The 15,764-nt window shown below is 42.5% G+C and overlaps 1 protein-coding gene across 3 annotated transcripts in view; it reads right to left on the reverse strand.

The window, feature by feature from the left end:
• Positions 1 to 13,691: 13,691 nt before the first annotated feature.
• Positions 13,692 to 15,764, reverse strand: part of ERICH3 (glutamate rich 3) — a 569,740-nt gene continuing 567,667 nt past the window's right edge. For 2 of the 3 annotated variants that reach the window (XM_086953868.1, XM_086953865.1), the window contains one exon: positions 14,627 to 14,797. The gene's annotated coding sequence lies outside the window, so the exon portion shown is untranslated. Of the gene's footprint in view, positions 14,798 to 15,764 lie in introns of all 3 variants that reach the window. The other variant, XM_086953866.1, reaches the window with a different exon arrangement.

The raw sequence follows: 15,764 nt of genomic DNA on the forward strand, positions 1-15,764 counted from the left end.
CGCCTGGGTGATGTCGGACGGGACAATCTTGGCGTCGAGGGAGCGCTTGTCGACGTCCGATATTGTGGGTAAAGTCAGGGGGTCCAGAAAATTGTCTACGGAGGACAGGGAGGGCTGGGTTGGGGCCTCGTACACCTGTGCATAATGACGGTGGAACGCCAGAAGGATCTCGGCCTGTGAGCGCACCAGCACACCGTCCGGGTCGATAATATCCGTGATGGGTTTGAGTTCGGTGTCCTGTCTCGCCATCCAGGCTAGCAGTGCCCCTGCTTTGTCCCTGTCCTTATGCACTCTGGAGGCGTAAGCCCTAAAATTATATTTCCGGAGGTCAGCGCAGGCGGCCTGGTATTCCGTCTTAGCCTCGGCCGTGAGTACAGCGTGTTCTTCCGAGTCGTCAGGTCGCTTAGTGAGTGCGGCCAGAGCCTGCTCCGAGGTTAGGAGTGTCCGCTCCAAGGTGCGGCGCACCCCCACCACCTGTTTGATGCAGTCTCCCCTGGCCACCACCTTAAACGCGTCCCATTCCACTAGTACCGACGACGCCGTGTTTGCATTATGTGTGAAGTAGTCCTGTATGCTGGTTTTGTGTGTGTCTCTGAAGACGGGGTCGGTCAGGCAATCCTTAGGGAGGCGCCAGGTGGGGACCGGTGGGTGGGGGGGGCGCCAGGTTAGGCGTATAATGTGGGCGTCATGATCCGAGAGGATCCGGCCCAGGTATTCTGTAGACGTGATCTTAGGGAGAATTGGTGTAGAACAGAGGAAGCGGTCTAGGCGGACCCGGAGGTTGTGTGGGATCGAGTGGAAGGAGTATATGCGAGCCAGTGGGTGTAGATGTCGCCATGCATCAGTGAGCGCCCAGTGTGTAACCCATGTCCTAAAGAGTTCTGCCTGCCGGGGGGCCGGGGAATGTGCGGGAGGGGGATGGGAGCGGTCTAGGGTGGGGTCCAACGTGCAGTTAAAGTCGCCTCCTAGTATCCATGGGACCGTAGTGAATTGGGCCAAGACGCCAGTGAGATGGTCCCAGAATTTATCCTGGTCCACGTTAGGGGCGTAAATGCTGCCAAGGAGTATTCCCTGCCCGTCCAGAATTCCCTCTAGTAGCGCATATCTTCCCTCTTTGTCCACCACCCGTCGAAGCGCCCGGAAGGGAGTGCCCGGCCTGACCCAGATTAACGCGCCGCGTGCAAACGCCGAATATTGTGTGGCACAGAAGGTCCCTCGCCATTTAGACTGTAGGCGAGTGAGTTCAGTAGCGTTTATATGTGTCTCTTGTAGTAGTGCGATATTGGCTGACATGCGTCTAATGTAGGCATAAACAGAGTAACGTTTGCTGGGTGTGTGTAGGCCCCGCACGTTCAATGTGAGGACGTTAACGTCTGAGCGTGGGGCTGCCATTCTTGGGGTGTCGTGGGAAGGGTGAGGGTCCCCCTGGGATACCCGAAAGTCGCCAGCATGTCTGTGTCATGTGTGTTCCTGCGCGCCAAGCTTCCACAATCGTAGGGGAGGGACTAAGGGGAAGAACAACAGATAGAACCTTGGGTGGGCAACAGTCCCAATACTGAGGATATATCACTGGAGGTGGCATATCCAAACTAGTATCCCACTAGGGGATAAATATAACAGGTAAATGCGGGGGTGGCAGCATGTGTCGCTGCTGGGCCTGTGCGCGGGTCGGGCTCTTGTAGGAGAAGAGTCTATCGCTCGGCAGCGCATACAGTAGTCAAGCGAAGCAATCTAGGCTCCTAGATGTCGCGCAATGTAGTGGGCAACCATTGGAAGGATACAGTAATTAATAGTTCAATGTTTATGACGAGGTGTTAGGTTGGCTGGCCAGGGTAGCGTCCAGTGCAGGTGCCGCCAGGAGGGGGGAAGAGATTGGGCCAAATCCTGACATCGTTCCATCGCTGTCTCGGTCTTTCTCTGGGGTGAACAGGTGTGGACGACCTTCCAGGTCCGAAGCTGGGGGTGACATGTGCAGTTCGGTCACCGCTCGTAGGGCGTCCCGTCGTTCTTGCATGATTTGCGTGAGGTCGGGTGACCCCGTGGGGGAAGACCCCTGGCTTTTGGGGCGGCCGGATCGGGCGCGGCTCACGCCCCGTCGTCTAGATCTCCTGGAGTCGTTGTTGCGGGTCTTCTGGGGTCCGGGCTTAGGAAGCAGTGGGCAGTGGAATTCAGTCCAATCTTGTGCTTCCGCCGCCGTGGTGAAGAAAAGGGCTTTCCCGTTGTGCAGCACTTTAAGGCGGGCTGGAAACAGCAGGGAGTACTGTAGATCGTTGGCACGAAGGCGCCTTTTGATTTCCAGGAAGGTGGAACGCCGCTGCTGGACCTCCCGGGCGTAGTCTGGGAACACCATAACATGTTGATCCTCCACCTGCAGGGGGCCAGCCGCCCGGGCCGCGCGGAGCACCGCATCTCGGTCACGGAAGTGCAAGAATTTAGCCAGCATGGGTCGTGGGGGGAGGCCGGGTTTGGGCGCCCGGGCCGGGACTCTGTGGGCCCTTTCGATGGAGAAGTACGGTGATCGCTCGCTCTCTGGGGTGAACGATCTAGTCCAGGATTCCATATAGGTCAGAGGATCCGAATTTTCAATCCCCTCCGGCAGGCCCAGAACGCGGATATTACATCTTCTCGAGCGTCCTTCCAAGTCCACCGTGCGTTCTTCCAGGGCTTCCACGCGGCGTAGGACCTCTCTCATGTCTTCCTCCTGCATCTTCACCACGGGTTGCAGCTCGGTCACAGCTCGTTCTCCTTCCCTCACCCTGTCCGCCAGTTTACGATGATCGTCGCGGATCAGACCAATGTCCGTCGTCAGGGCGCCCAGTCTTTCTTCCATGGAGAGGCGAGACATTTCGATCGCCGCCAACACCTGGTCCAGTTTCGCCGTAAGCGCAGGGTCTGTTTGCGACGCATTGGCTTGCGTCCACGTCCTTGTGTGTGGCATCTTTTCGACGGCCGTTTCAGGGACAGCCGTCATCTGCGAGGCTTTTGTCTTCCCCATAGGTGCCGGTAAGTGGGCCACCGGGCCGCCGTGTACTCTGGGCACAGCAGGCCGACGCAGCTGGGCCACGGGCAAGTTCAATGGCAGCCGGCCACTCCTGTCTCCCCAGGCTCCGGGGCGGTCCCTCCTCGTCTCAGGGAGCGCCTTCCGGTTCAGAGGTGGTCCGAGGCCATCGGGTCCGGTGGTCCCGGTGTCAAAAAGGCCCCGTGGGCCCCCCTTGGCGCGTGGCACAGCGTCAGTGGCGGCCGGGAGGGCCAGAGGTCAGGTGGTGGGAGTTCAAAGGGGCTCCGGAGTAGTGGGCGGCCGTTGGCAGTGACTCGAGTTTGGGAGGAGCCGCCCCTGCTCCCGTGGTGAGGCTCGCGCTGCTCCTGGAGTCTAGGGCTCCGTGGGCGCCATCTTAGGGTCAGGCACCCGGAGCTGGCGCTCGGCGCGGGGTAGTGGAGGCGCTCTGGGTCCTCGGGTCAGTCAGCGGCGTGTGCCTCGGCGCCTCACGGAGCCCCCGAGGTTGTAGGGGGGGGCCACAGGCGCCGAGACCTCTGAGGGAGGGGGGGAGGGACGGGCACTCACCGCCCTCGCTCGCACGTTGTCGACCACTGGACGGCACACCACCACATCCACAGCGCGTCCGCCGACCTTCCGCGCCTGGTGAGTCTGCCGGTGCCGGGGGGACGATCAGGCTCTCGGTGAGGCCATAGTGCCGATGTAGTGGAGCCCCGGTGCGGCGGCCGCCATCTTGCGCACCGGGATGTTGAATCACGGGGAGGCGCCGTCCGGCGCGCACTCCGGGGGGGTCGGTCCCGTTGTTGTTCTGGGGCCCCTCGTAGGCGCCCGTCAGCTCTGTCTCTTGGGGCTTTCAATCACCGGGTCAGCTCCCGGTGGCATGAGTGTCCGCCGGACAGGGTCGCGCCCGCCATCTTGGATTGAGGCGCTCGGCTCCGGGCTTGTAGAGGTCGGTCCGTGCTGTTCGTCCGCCGCCGCCGGAGGTCGTTGAAGCGGCGCCCCAGTGCACGGGGGATCCCAGGTGCCTATTCAGTGGGCTGAGGCTCCCGGCGATCTCGGGAACTGGGCTGGATGCTAGCCCGATCGCGGAGCCTCAGCAGGACACAGCCGCCATCGTGGCTTGCTAAGCCACGCCCTATTTGCTATTCAATCCTATGGGCCTTGAAGCCCATAGGATTCAATAGCAAATACCGATTCGGTATTTACCGAATCGGTAAAAATACCGAATTGCAAAGGGGGACAGGGTGTCACTTTGACACCCTGTTGCACCCCTGTAACTGGCTTGTGCGCCATATGGCACACATACATGCCCTTAGGGCATGTCTGTGTGCTACATGGCACAGGTGTACATGCACAGATGTGCATGTACACAAGAATTCGTTATTTACCATGCAATTGTATTACATGGTAAATAACGAATTCTAAAGGCCCTGTAGCACTGTCAGAAGTGCTACCTACATAGGAAAATACAGATTCGGTAATTTTACCGATCGGTAAATTTACCGAATCGGTAAAATTGACAGATTCTGTAATTTTTACAGAATCTGTAATTTTACCGATATGGTAAAATTACCAATTCAGCAAAATTATCGAATCTGTATGTTTTCAGTGCCCCTACATACCAATGTCAAAATACCGGTCGGAAACGGCCGAAAATCAGTATTTTCGGCCAATTCCGACCGGTATTTTAACACCTACATCTGGCCCTTAGTTCTGTGCATCCTCTGTGCTTCTTATATATTATAAAAATCACCTCTACGATAGAGAAGAAAAACTGGGCTTTCCTGTTTCCAAAAAGAGTACTTGAAATTAAAACAAATTAAATCAATAAACTATGTTCCAGTGCCTCTCCTGGCTATTACAAATGAAACACAAACACTGAGAGTAAACATGATATACCTTCTTGGGAGAAAAATGAGTTTTTAATTGATGATTTCATTGATTGTATAAATGATTATCTCACCTCCTCTTTCGATAAGAATTTTTTTGGTTATTTCAACCCCCACAGGGAAAAGACAGAGACACACTGAGATGCCTTGCAGAGGAAAATCTCACTAAATCATTACCCTTTCACTACACAAAATAGGAACTGTGTCCTTGACCTGATCTTCATGAAGAAACACCATAAACAAATTGCTAAGCCTGGGACTCCTTCAGGGCTACAAAATCAGAGATAAATATATATACTTAAAACAATTCTTATTTACAAAACTCCATTAAAATACACAGACAATATTTACAGACAGTAGTGCAAGACTCATTATCTACAGAATAACCGATCGTTATGGATAAGATCTTTTCAAATCCACAGAGACAATTGAATTATCCCAATCTCATTGAATAACGGTCCATTGATTAATGCCATGCTTGTTTACTACACAACAAGGAACAAACCATGTGATTCGCTTACTTGTACCCATGTGGTGTTCTCTAGAAAAAGAGATGCCATGTAGATTTATTTGCACACATAACAGTTTAAAATCCGCCTCCCGATCCTTTCCTACTTATGTCCGATTATGAAATCGTTTTTACAGGAAAGAAAAGGAAAAGCGGAACAGTTTATACAAAACATCATATTATACAAATAAATCCGTTTTCAGCATTTTTTTGCTAGAAAGAGGGACAGACATAAATATGTCACATTTAATAACCGTTGTCATGATTTTGGGGACACTCTAAACACTTCATGTGATTGATATCTTGATATTATTTACTGTATTCTTCATTCAAAAACGTCCTTAAATCAAACACATATTGTTTCTTTCCTGGGGTTCCAATACAGGAGTTGTTAATCTGTAATGGAAGGGCTACTTTTAAGCGATTTATTCAAGGTGTTCCAGGGATACCCATGAGTAGCTATTAGAGCGTTTTAGAAACATACCTTCACAATTTAAATGTTAGTCACCAGTCCTAGTTTTCTATTTTCTTCCAATTTCATTATCGGACATAAGTAGGAAGTGATAGGGAGGCTGATTTTAAACTGTTGTCTCATATGAGCAAATAAATCCATATGACATCTCTCTTTCTAGAGAACACCATGTGGGTACAAGTAAGCAAATCACATGGTTTGCTCCTTGTTGTGTAGTAAACAAGCATGGCATTAATCAATGGATCGTTATTCAAAGAGATTGGGATAATTCAATTGTCTCTGTGGATTTAAAAAGATCTTATCCATAACGCTTGCTTGTTCTGTATATACTGATTCTTACACTCCAGGCTGTAAATATTGTCTGTGCATTTTATTGTAGTTTTTTTTAACATGAAATGTTTTAAGTGTATATATTTATCTGCGTTTTTGTAGTCCTGAAGAAGTCCCAAGTCAGAACGAAAAGCGTTGGCTACTTCTTGAGGATCAATTTTGTAAAGAATAAAGAATTTCAAAATCTACAAAAGGGTCTCCACATATTTGATCGCAAACCATCTAATGTGTTTTAGAAAACCTGTCGAGACCCAATCAATATTGTAATAGTCTAGCTTAATTTCAATTAATTACTGAGGGTATTCAGATATAGTGGGTGAGATCGTTTTTGTTTTTGATTGTGTGTATATTCTCCACTGATGGGGGATTAGGATGCTTTCTACCCTGATCATAGCACCACTTAGACACTACCCATACAGTGTAACAGGTGTAGTATCTTATATTCAAGGTCTCCATTGTAAATCGCAAATTGCTAAGCCTCTCATATTGCATTTTTCAGGCTACTTCTTCATTAAATTCAAAGTACTGGGGTTTTCGCATGCTTGTCAGAGGTGCTGTGGTGGATGCTCCTGCGCATCCCACGGTTGGCTCTGCTCCACGTGATGGTCGGGATCGGTGGCAACGCCTATAAACGGCATCTGATGCTCTTGGGTCTCATCCTGGCAAAACGGGACATCACCAGGGGCTGGAAGAATGATCTGGGGCCCCCGCTCTCTGAATGGAGGAATGGTCTGGATATTAACATGGGGCTCTAACAACACATCTTCGTTGCCCATGGCTGTCCGCAGAAGCATTATAAAATATGGAAGAGGTGGGCGGATTATAGAGGATTGTGGCTGGATCCCCCGGGAGAGTCGAATGTTCCCTCTGGTGATTGATATGAGAGGGGCTAACTGTAGAGATAGGTCCTTTTTGGCACGGTTGCTCCCGAGTGGTGCGGGGCCAGGGGGTCTCTGTTCGGGGTACTCCTCTGTATTTATGTGGCTTTATGTGGCTTTCAATGGGTGATTCATTGGTATTCCATGCGTTGGGCTCGGTGGTCGGTAGCGCAATCTGGAGTGGGGTGGCTGGGAGGGGGGTGTAGGTTAATTGGCTCGTTTGACTCAGTTCTCTGGTGGCGGGACCTGTTTCTCTGTTAAGCCCAATGCCCGCTTGCGCTTCATATGTTGCTGTGGCAGTGGTCTCTGGAGTACAGAGCCCTGCGCCATTAGATGATCACTGTAAACAGGATTCTTTATTGGCCATGAAAGTATTGCATTTATTTTGGTTCCTGACGCAGATGCGCACAGAGAAATAAGGTTGACACTACTGCATGCTCTGCTGTACATTTATAAGTAGGATGAGCCAAGGGGGGAGGGGAAGTGGGTGGTTGCTGGGTTTTGTTCACCTTTTAGGTCTCTTACAAGTTAATTGAGAAGTGATATATTGTCACAGTACTATTGGACTAGATGTTGATTTATGCATGATGTGCTGTCCTCAAAATCAAGGTACGATTCCGTCAGGGGTGTTGCACTATCTGCTTATGTACTGTAATGCTTTTGTGCAATAAAATATGTTTTAAAAAAAATCAAAGTGCTGGGGTTTTTAGATTGACTCCTCAATGTTAGTTAAGAGGGAGGCACGCATGGTACAATGTAAACACATTGACAAGAAGTATTTGCAATGCCAATTGTACTGCCTTTAATGAAATAATGCAGACAAACACGGGCATGTACAAATTAACACTGGTTTTGGTGTGTCTCTTGTAACCTGTTTCTTTCTGTAAGTCCTATTTCTGTGGCCTTCTTTTTATTCCTCTAGCTTTTTGTGCAGCAGTCTGCATTCCCTGAGATTTTTGTACTGTTGCAATGCGGTTCGGGAAGCTTGGGTAAAAAACTGTGTACAAGAACAGAAGGCAGGTCACATAGAAAAGCAGCACAGATATTGTTTGTTCATTTGGGCTTATCTCAGTGTGTAGGCATAACTATAGGCTATGAAATGTTTTTTTGTTTACATTGTCCTTGTTAAATCCAGGGTGGGAGGGGGAGGCTGTATTCTTCTTGCTCAAGTAAGCCATGTTTATGATAATCTACATATATTTGATGAAGGTGAAAATATATCTTGCAGCTGAGTTATTGGCACTGGGAGTGAAACATTTAGTATATGGGGAAAGTTCACAAAAAGCGCATAGTTAACATGAAGCAATAATTATTAGCAGTTTTAATTTGTGTACAGGTTTTGAATTGCTTAACAATATTCAGAACGTAATTTGTGTCTGAGGGTATTCTATGGGCAGCATGTATTTATGTATTAAGTATTTATGCTCCTGCCATTGCTTTAAGGTAGTAGATTCCTACTTTAGCAGCTCTAAGAAATACAGCTGCTTAATACATCACTAACTTACACAAAGTATCAGATTAATTTACAACACTTATCAAATTTTGATAAGGAATACATCAGAAAGTACGCCAAGTGGCCAGTCAACATCTGAATGAGTCTGTTTTTTATATATTTTTATGCCTTTATCTTCTAATAGTGTAATGCTAGAGCATCAATTTTCCGATTGCTCAAGGCACAATATAATTATAAAAGTTGAGTCCAATCTATCTGATGATTTGCAATATTATCAACAGCAAGAAAAAAAACCAATTAGAACAACATAAAACAAATGTGTTTTCTCTAGCATAAAAACAATGAGGGCTGTATCAACATAACAGGTGCTTCTGATTTTCAACCTATTCCGATTTGGAGTCACTGAGAAAGGTGAAAATTATGCAATAGCTTCATTTCAAAATGAAAGACATGATGAAATGGTTGCAGCTCTCATCTAAAGTTCAATGTTCCTTTCTTTTTGATATATGTGAAAGTGGCATTTTCCACTTGCAAACACTACTACCATTTTCAGACTTGTATTGAAATACAGTTTTCCCTATTCTTTTGTCAATACAGCAATGAATTGCTATTCAAAGAAATCTGAAGACAACACTGAGCATTTGTTCTTTCATATACCTCCCTCTGTAATGATGAGCTTAGATGAGGGTCTAAACCTGCCAGCATCTGCATTTATATGGGTGCACTATCAAAGTACACGTTTTATCAGGATTTAATCTGGGTTTCTGTACTGTACAAATATAGTTTATGTATGACATGAAAACTTTAGACAAATTTAGAAAGACTCATCATCTGAACTAACAATCAATTTCTAATATTATCATGTTACTCGCCAAATTGGGAGAAATTAGTCCTTTTACATTTAAGAAAATTACCATTTGGAAACAGGAAAAATTATCCAGTACCATAAAAGAAAACACAAAGAAACAGCAAATAATTTATTTTTTACAAAATATACTTCCACATAAATGCTTTTGGTTGTTTCTAATCTAAAAACGTAGTGACATACTGAAGAAATGTAATCAAGAAAGATTTTTTTTTTAGTACAGACAATCTTAATGAATAAAGTACATAACGAGTAGCTCTGAAGGTCATTCACAACACAGTCAAACATAAATGTCTTCATGTCTCATAAGGGAGGAACGTCTGAGTGATGTTGCTCAAGATTAGTTTGAAGCAATTTGAAGTTCAGATTTAGAAAAATAGCCTTAATTTATACCGCTTGTTTACATGCTTAAAATAAAATCAAAAAACACAAATGTAAATATCTCTTGAGAACTGTAAAAGTGCTTAGTGCTCAACAGGTAAAAATATTTTGATATCTTGAATGGACATGATAATTAGTGAGAGATTTAACAAACAATGTTACATATTAGTAAAATATATTCTCAGCTACACATTTGAAATTAGACTTTGACCCTGTAGACTTATTTACTGATGACCTACGGAAAATAAATTAATTTGTAAAGAAACTGCTCACACATTTTAACAGATCTATATACCAAGCAATACATTTGAGAGAGGCCTATTTCAACCACTGATCTTCTATATATTTAATTGTGGATTGTCAGTAAGCTAGTGTTTCTTACCTGATTCGAAATATGGACCATTTAGTGTAAGATATAGCAATCTTCCGAACAGTGCTAGAAGTAGGAAATTATTAATCTAACACAAGAGAAAGCCAAGGATTGGACTCCTACCTTGGTACCTTTGCAAAGGGTGACCACGACAACATCATAATGGTGACCCATTATAACAACCCTAGCTCCTCAGTAATCTCCAGTTTGCTGATAATGGACAAGGTGTGGAAACTACAGACAGTAAACAAAAGGGCTCATAGATAATAGTATACTTTCTGTTTCTGTCACTGTCTCCACTACCCCTGAGCATGGGTAGTTTCAAGGGCTTCAAAAGGAAATCTGGGGCTACCCCTAGTTTATACATAACTTCCATGCTTCACTGGACACAGTACAATACTAGTCATGGCCCCCTGTGGAAATATGTTTGGAAAAGAGAACCGAATTTTTAGTATATCTTCTTCTGTGAAATAAAACCAGTGATTTTTCTGTAATGTGGCACTTCCGAAAATCTTTCGTGCTAAAACGCCCCCCTGTAAAGTTTTATGTGTTTTTATATATTTGAAATTTGCTTAACTGGCTTCAGCTACTCTGATATACCTAATCTTCCTTTAAATTAATATCATGATATTTAAATAAAATGTTTGAAAGGTGTATACAAGTTACTAAAGCTCTCAACAAGAAATGTCTTGAACATGAAGATAATTTACTTTTTTACATTTCCTTTCTATAAAATAGCTTGAGGGGTTTTGTTTAAGGAAATTACAAAACTTTTAAAATAAATGCCAAATCTGACTTTAGCATTCAACTACAACTTTGACATTAAATAGAACCCCAGATATGAGTTTGCAAAGTCAATCATATCTTTAAATACTTTAACTTGAACTACTAAAACCATACACTGCCCAAATATATTGTTACTTAAAAATGTGCAAGCGTAGCTGAATTTGTTACATCAAAACAGTGATTGATGCAAAGATATTAAACAGAAAAACACTGATATTCACATGCATTTCATAAACACAAATCACAGTTTAGCAATTTCATGGCACTGCTGGGTACTAGCAATTGTCCATTCTAGAAGGTTTTATGCAACAGTATATCTTTATTCCTTTTCTAAGGCTGAAAAATAAATGAAAAGGACTTGGTTTTCAAGCGTACAACTCCTGCAAAATTTTAAGTTATGTAGACAATTTTTACTAGACAATGTGGTAGTTGAGCTTGATGAACTATGCACATTGTTGTTGTTACATAAATGACATACAATTATGAAATCTTATCAGTTACTAGAATACTGTCAATATAAAATTGTGAATATTTCAATAGCACACCAGTCTTGACTCGCTTGTCTGAACATATTTAAAACCTGCTGTCATTATATGAACTAACCCCTGATTGCACAGATTGAACTATTATTTTTAAATCTGTTTCACATCTGATTTTTCCTTCTTTAAAGAAGAAAATATTAATATTAATGTGTGGCATGCGCTTTCCATTCAAAGAAAAATGTAATTTGACAGAGGTTTTTAAGATTTTAGTGGCTCAATTAAAATATACGAAATTAATAATCCTAAAACTCTGGACTCCTTTCTGAAAGCTCAGAGCCTTCCATTTGAAATCTGATTACAAGCACCTAATGATACAAATTGTAAAATGTTCTTTTGTATCAAGCCACTAGATCTACATCAAATAAATACACCTAATAAAATAGACAGGCAGGATCTTGTGCCAAAGACTTATGTGTTCTTGGTATTAAAACACCAAACTAGAAGGCATTCTCATAATCCTCACTAGATTTTATCAGAGAATGAACAAACAAGGGCCACTACAAGCATGTGCTAGGCAAAGTAGATTGAGAAGCAGCCTTAAAGCTGAGGCCCACACGTTCCCATGTTCTGTGTGTTCAAAATAATATATTCCTAGATATGATAGAAGCAATCCAAGACCAAATATTGAATTGGTTTTGTGTCCCTACCCATAAAAAGAGAACCTTGATTTCTTTTACCAAGTAAATGGTAATCCTGAGAAAAGGTGTTGATATGTGAACTCCAGGCAATGCAGGAGATCAGCAGTACATTGACCTACAGTGTCTAGTTGCAATAACTTCACAGCATTAAACGTCATTGTAAACAGATTAAAACGTATTGCTAGCAGGAGCATATGCTTCTAGTGATACTGAATCAAAGCACAACACATGCTTGAAGTTTACTCTAAGGATGACTTATGTAATGCATATTTGTAGAACAGTCAAAGACAGAAACAACTGGCTCATCTTCAGTGAGGTTTTTTCGGTACTAGATAGAAAGTAACTTGCTTACATTTCGCAGAGGTTTTGTGGGCCTTCTTTGTCATCTTTTTCCACTAGCGATGGTTTTAGCAGCATGGATAAACATTGATTTAGAAAAGAATTAGTGGGTTTTTCAATAGTTTGCCTGAAATTTTGGAATATGTTTCATTGATTGCCCATTTTATTGTAGCTGTGGGCTTTCATTATCAGATCCTGATAAATCCGGATTAGACTAGTGGCAGTAGTTAGGGTATGTTTTGAAGAATGAACTGCACCTTCATGATGTTCCCTGGACACATTTCGGAAATAAAAAGTTAGTAATATATCAGTAGAAACGTCATCAGAATGAGGGGAACATTTGCAAAAATCAGTATGCAAAAACAACGTTTTGGGGTTACTCCCCATTCCACAACTCAAAACATTTAATGGTTTGGTAATACCACATCAGGCAAACTACTTTAGCCTGTTTGTGAGGTTTTAATACATTGATTTTCACACAGGACTTTTATTGTGCCCCTTAGTGCTTTTGTGAAATTATGAACTGATTCAAGATTTGGCCTAATTTTACTGGGACAGACTAGTGTACTATGTTTTTAGGTGTCTGAGTCTGCGGCTACCTTGTTAAAGAATGCACACACATGCACTAATTGATTTTTTTAAATAAAAAAGGCATAACTCAGTAAATGTTTGTCAGATTCAATCAGTTACCAATACTGAGATGTTGTATTGATCGAAGGATGCTTGAGAATCTTTTTGTCTTACAAACGTTTAGGATCCGGCTCACAAAGACTATCCCTTTAGTAGAACGATTTACACTTGACTTACTACTGAGTTTTCAGGTGTAGGCTACATCTGCCTATTGAGTTAAATTTCATAAATTATACTCTAGCTCTTTTTTTGGAAACCCCTTTATTGGTTGTATTGAGCATGGAAATATTTTTGTAGGATTTGTAAACTGTTAATAAAACTCCAAAATTAAACAGAAAATAAAACCAGTGAAAGGAAAAAACCTGTTCCACAATAAGTCATCTATGTGCTCATGTTTTTGCAGATTATGACAAAGGAAAAAATGCCTTGCAAGTAACCCTCTTGGCTAGGCAAGTTTGTGTCAACCAAGAGAGCAGTAGCCCGATCACATAACATTTTGAGTAGTGCTATTTCTTGTTATTAACAGTATGTTATGTTAGTGCGTAGCATAAACACCTTTTACCACCCTGATATGAAAGCAGGCTTCAGGAAGTGGTAATGTGTGATAAAGAAAGATGGGAATGCTTGTTCTGTAGCCTTTTATTTTGGGGTGATAGGTTCTGTTGTTTGTTTGTGATACTGTTTTTTTCTCCTTGCAATGTAATGTTTTGTTGTGGTGTGGCTGTGGCTGTGTTGCATTCTGTTTTGACAGTTCTTTTGTATTGTGCCTTGTAATATTTTAATTGTGTAGTTATGCTGCTTTGTGTATTGTGTTATATCAAGCTCTGTTGCCACATTTATAGCCAAAAGCAGCACATGCTTTTAAACTTCCTGTGACAAGCACCATTTGCCTCTATCTAATGTGGTAAAATAGCACTCCTCCATCTCTTTAACTATTAGGAATATTGACCCCAATAATTGTGGCAGAGAGTGAACTTAAATTAGTACTTTCATGGCTCACTTTATAGCTCCAAGTATTTTCACCATGTAGAGTACCCCATCTAGTATTCATATAATACCATGTTTGCGTGTTCGTACATTAGCTACAAGTACATTTTCTACCAATGGTTCCGATGTTTACCTAAGCCCATCAACTTTATGTTAATACCCAGCAGCAGCACTCCAGGCACACTACTAAAATACCCGGGTAATAGGCTGTCAACCAGCCTTCACTAGCGTATTCCCATGATATAAAAATTTCCCAAACCAAATAATTACATTTCTACCAAGTAAGTATGGGGCCTCAAGTAGGTTTAAATTCTGTGTGACTTCAAAGAAGATTCAATGAATGCGGGGAAAAAACTACACAATAAATAAAATAAACTTTCTCAAAAGTGCAGCAGTAATTTGGACTCTCATACTCTCTTTCAAGAAAAGGTTAAGTTAACCTCATGTACATCAAAAGAGCTTAGTCAGCAGTTAATTTTTCATAATACCGATATTCTATTTTTGAAATGTTAAATTAACATTTCAAAAACTGCCAAACAGCACAAAAATTATTTTTGTTTTTTACTGACACAACTAAGAGAACAGAGTCACGATGTCAAACAGTGCACTTTGTAGATCATTGAAATAATATGTCGAAATAATGGTGCCATTTTAAAATAGTTATTCCGCTGGTCAGCTATGCCTTCTCGATGAACTCCATGTCTTCCAGAAAATAAGGCAATTTTCAGAGCATTCTACAAAACAAAACATAAAGTGTGGCTTAAAAAGTGCGAAAATTAGCGTGAAACAAACTTCATGACAGCTGTCTAGGGCGAAAAGCTAACTTCATTTGCGTGAGCACCAGAGTTAAAGAATACTTAACACTTCGCAAATGCAATAGACAATTCATAAATATGTTGTTCGTTCAGAACTACTAGTGAGACTGGTGCAGACGGTGGAAGGTATGCTTTAAAAACATAAATGAAAACTTTTACGCTGCAAACATCTACCTGTTCTACAACAACATACAACTATACAGAAGCTTTTACTTTCAGGAGCAACTGCGAAAACTTAGCTGTTCTAGTCAGCATAAACAACGGACACATCTAGATGAATATTAGTTTGCAACGCTACAAATCGATTTACTATATGTTTGGTGTATGCAAACATCTTGTTGAATGCATAATGAAGCATATTCACAAAGGGTGAGATGTATAAAATTTGTAAGCTTCTTTTACACCAATTCATGGCTTACTAGTTATTTGATATTCATGAAGAGTACCACATGTGTAAAGTATTCAGATGAAAAAGCACATGTCTTTTTATTGTATTTGCACACATTGTTGAATTAACATCGAATGTTTTTACCCTATATGTGTTCATCATAGGCACTGCATATATATTATGCTTGTGAAAGCTTAAGAAAATTGTGGAATTTACTTTTTATTTTTATAGTGTTAATTTTTCCTGAGGAGATTTTTTGATTTATTACAAATTGCATCCCAACCTACACTTAAGCAGAAATAACTATATGGACACCATACGCCACATGGATTTCAGTGTAAGTAAGGCACCCAAATTACAGTGAAAAGCACGTTTCTAATGCATATATATATATATATATATATATATATATATATATATATATATATATATTTATACATACATATATATATTCACTGAAAAACATAGGTTTCAGGCACGTTATAGTTAGAAATTAGC

Source organism: Lissotriton vulgaris, chromosome 1_1 (assembly GCF_964263255.1).
Source record: "Lissotriton vulgaris chromosome 1_1, aLisVul1.2, whole genome shotgun sequence".
Lineage (NCBI taxonomy): Eukaryota > Metazoa > Chordata > Amphibia > Caudata > Salamandridae > Lissotriton > Lissotriton vulgaris.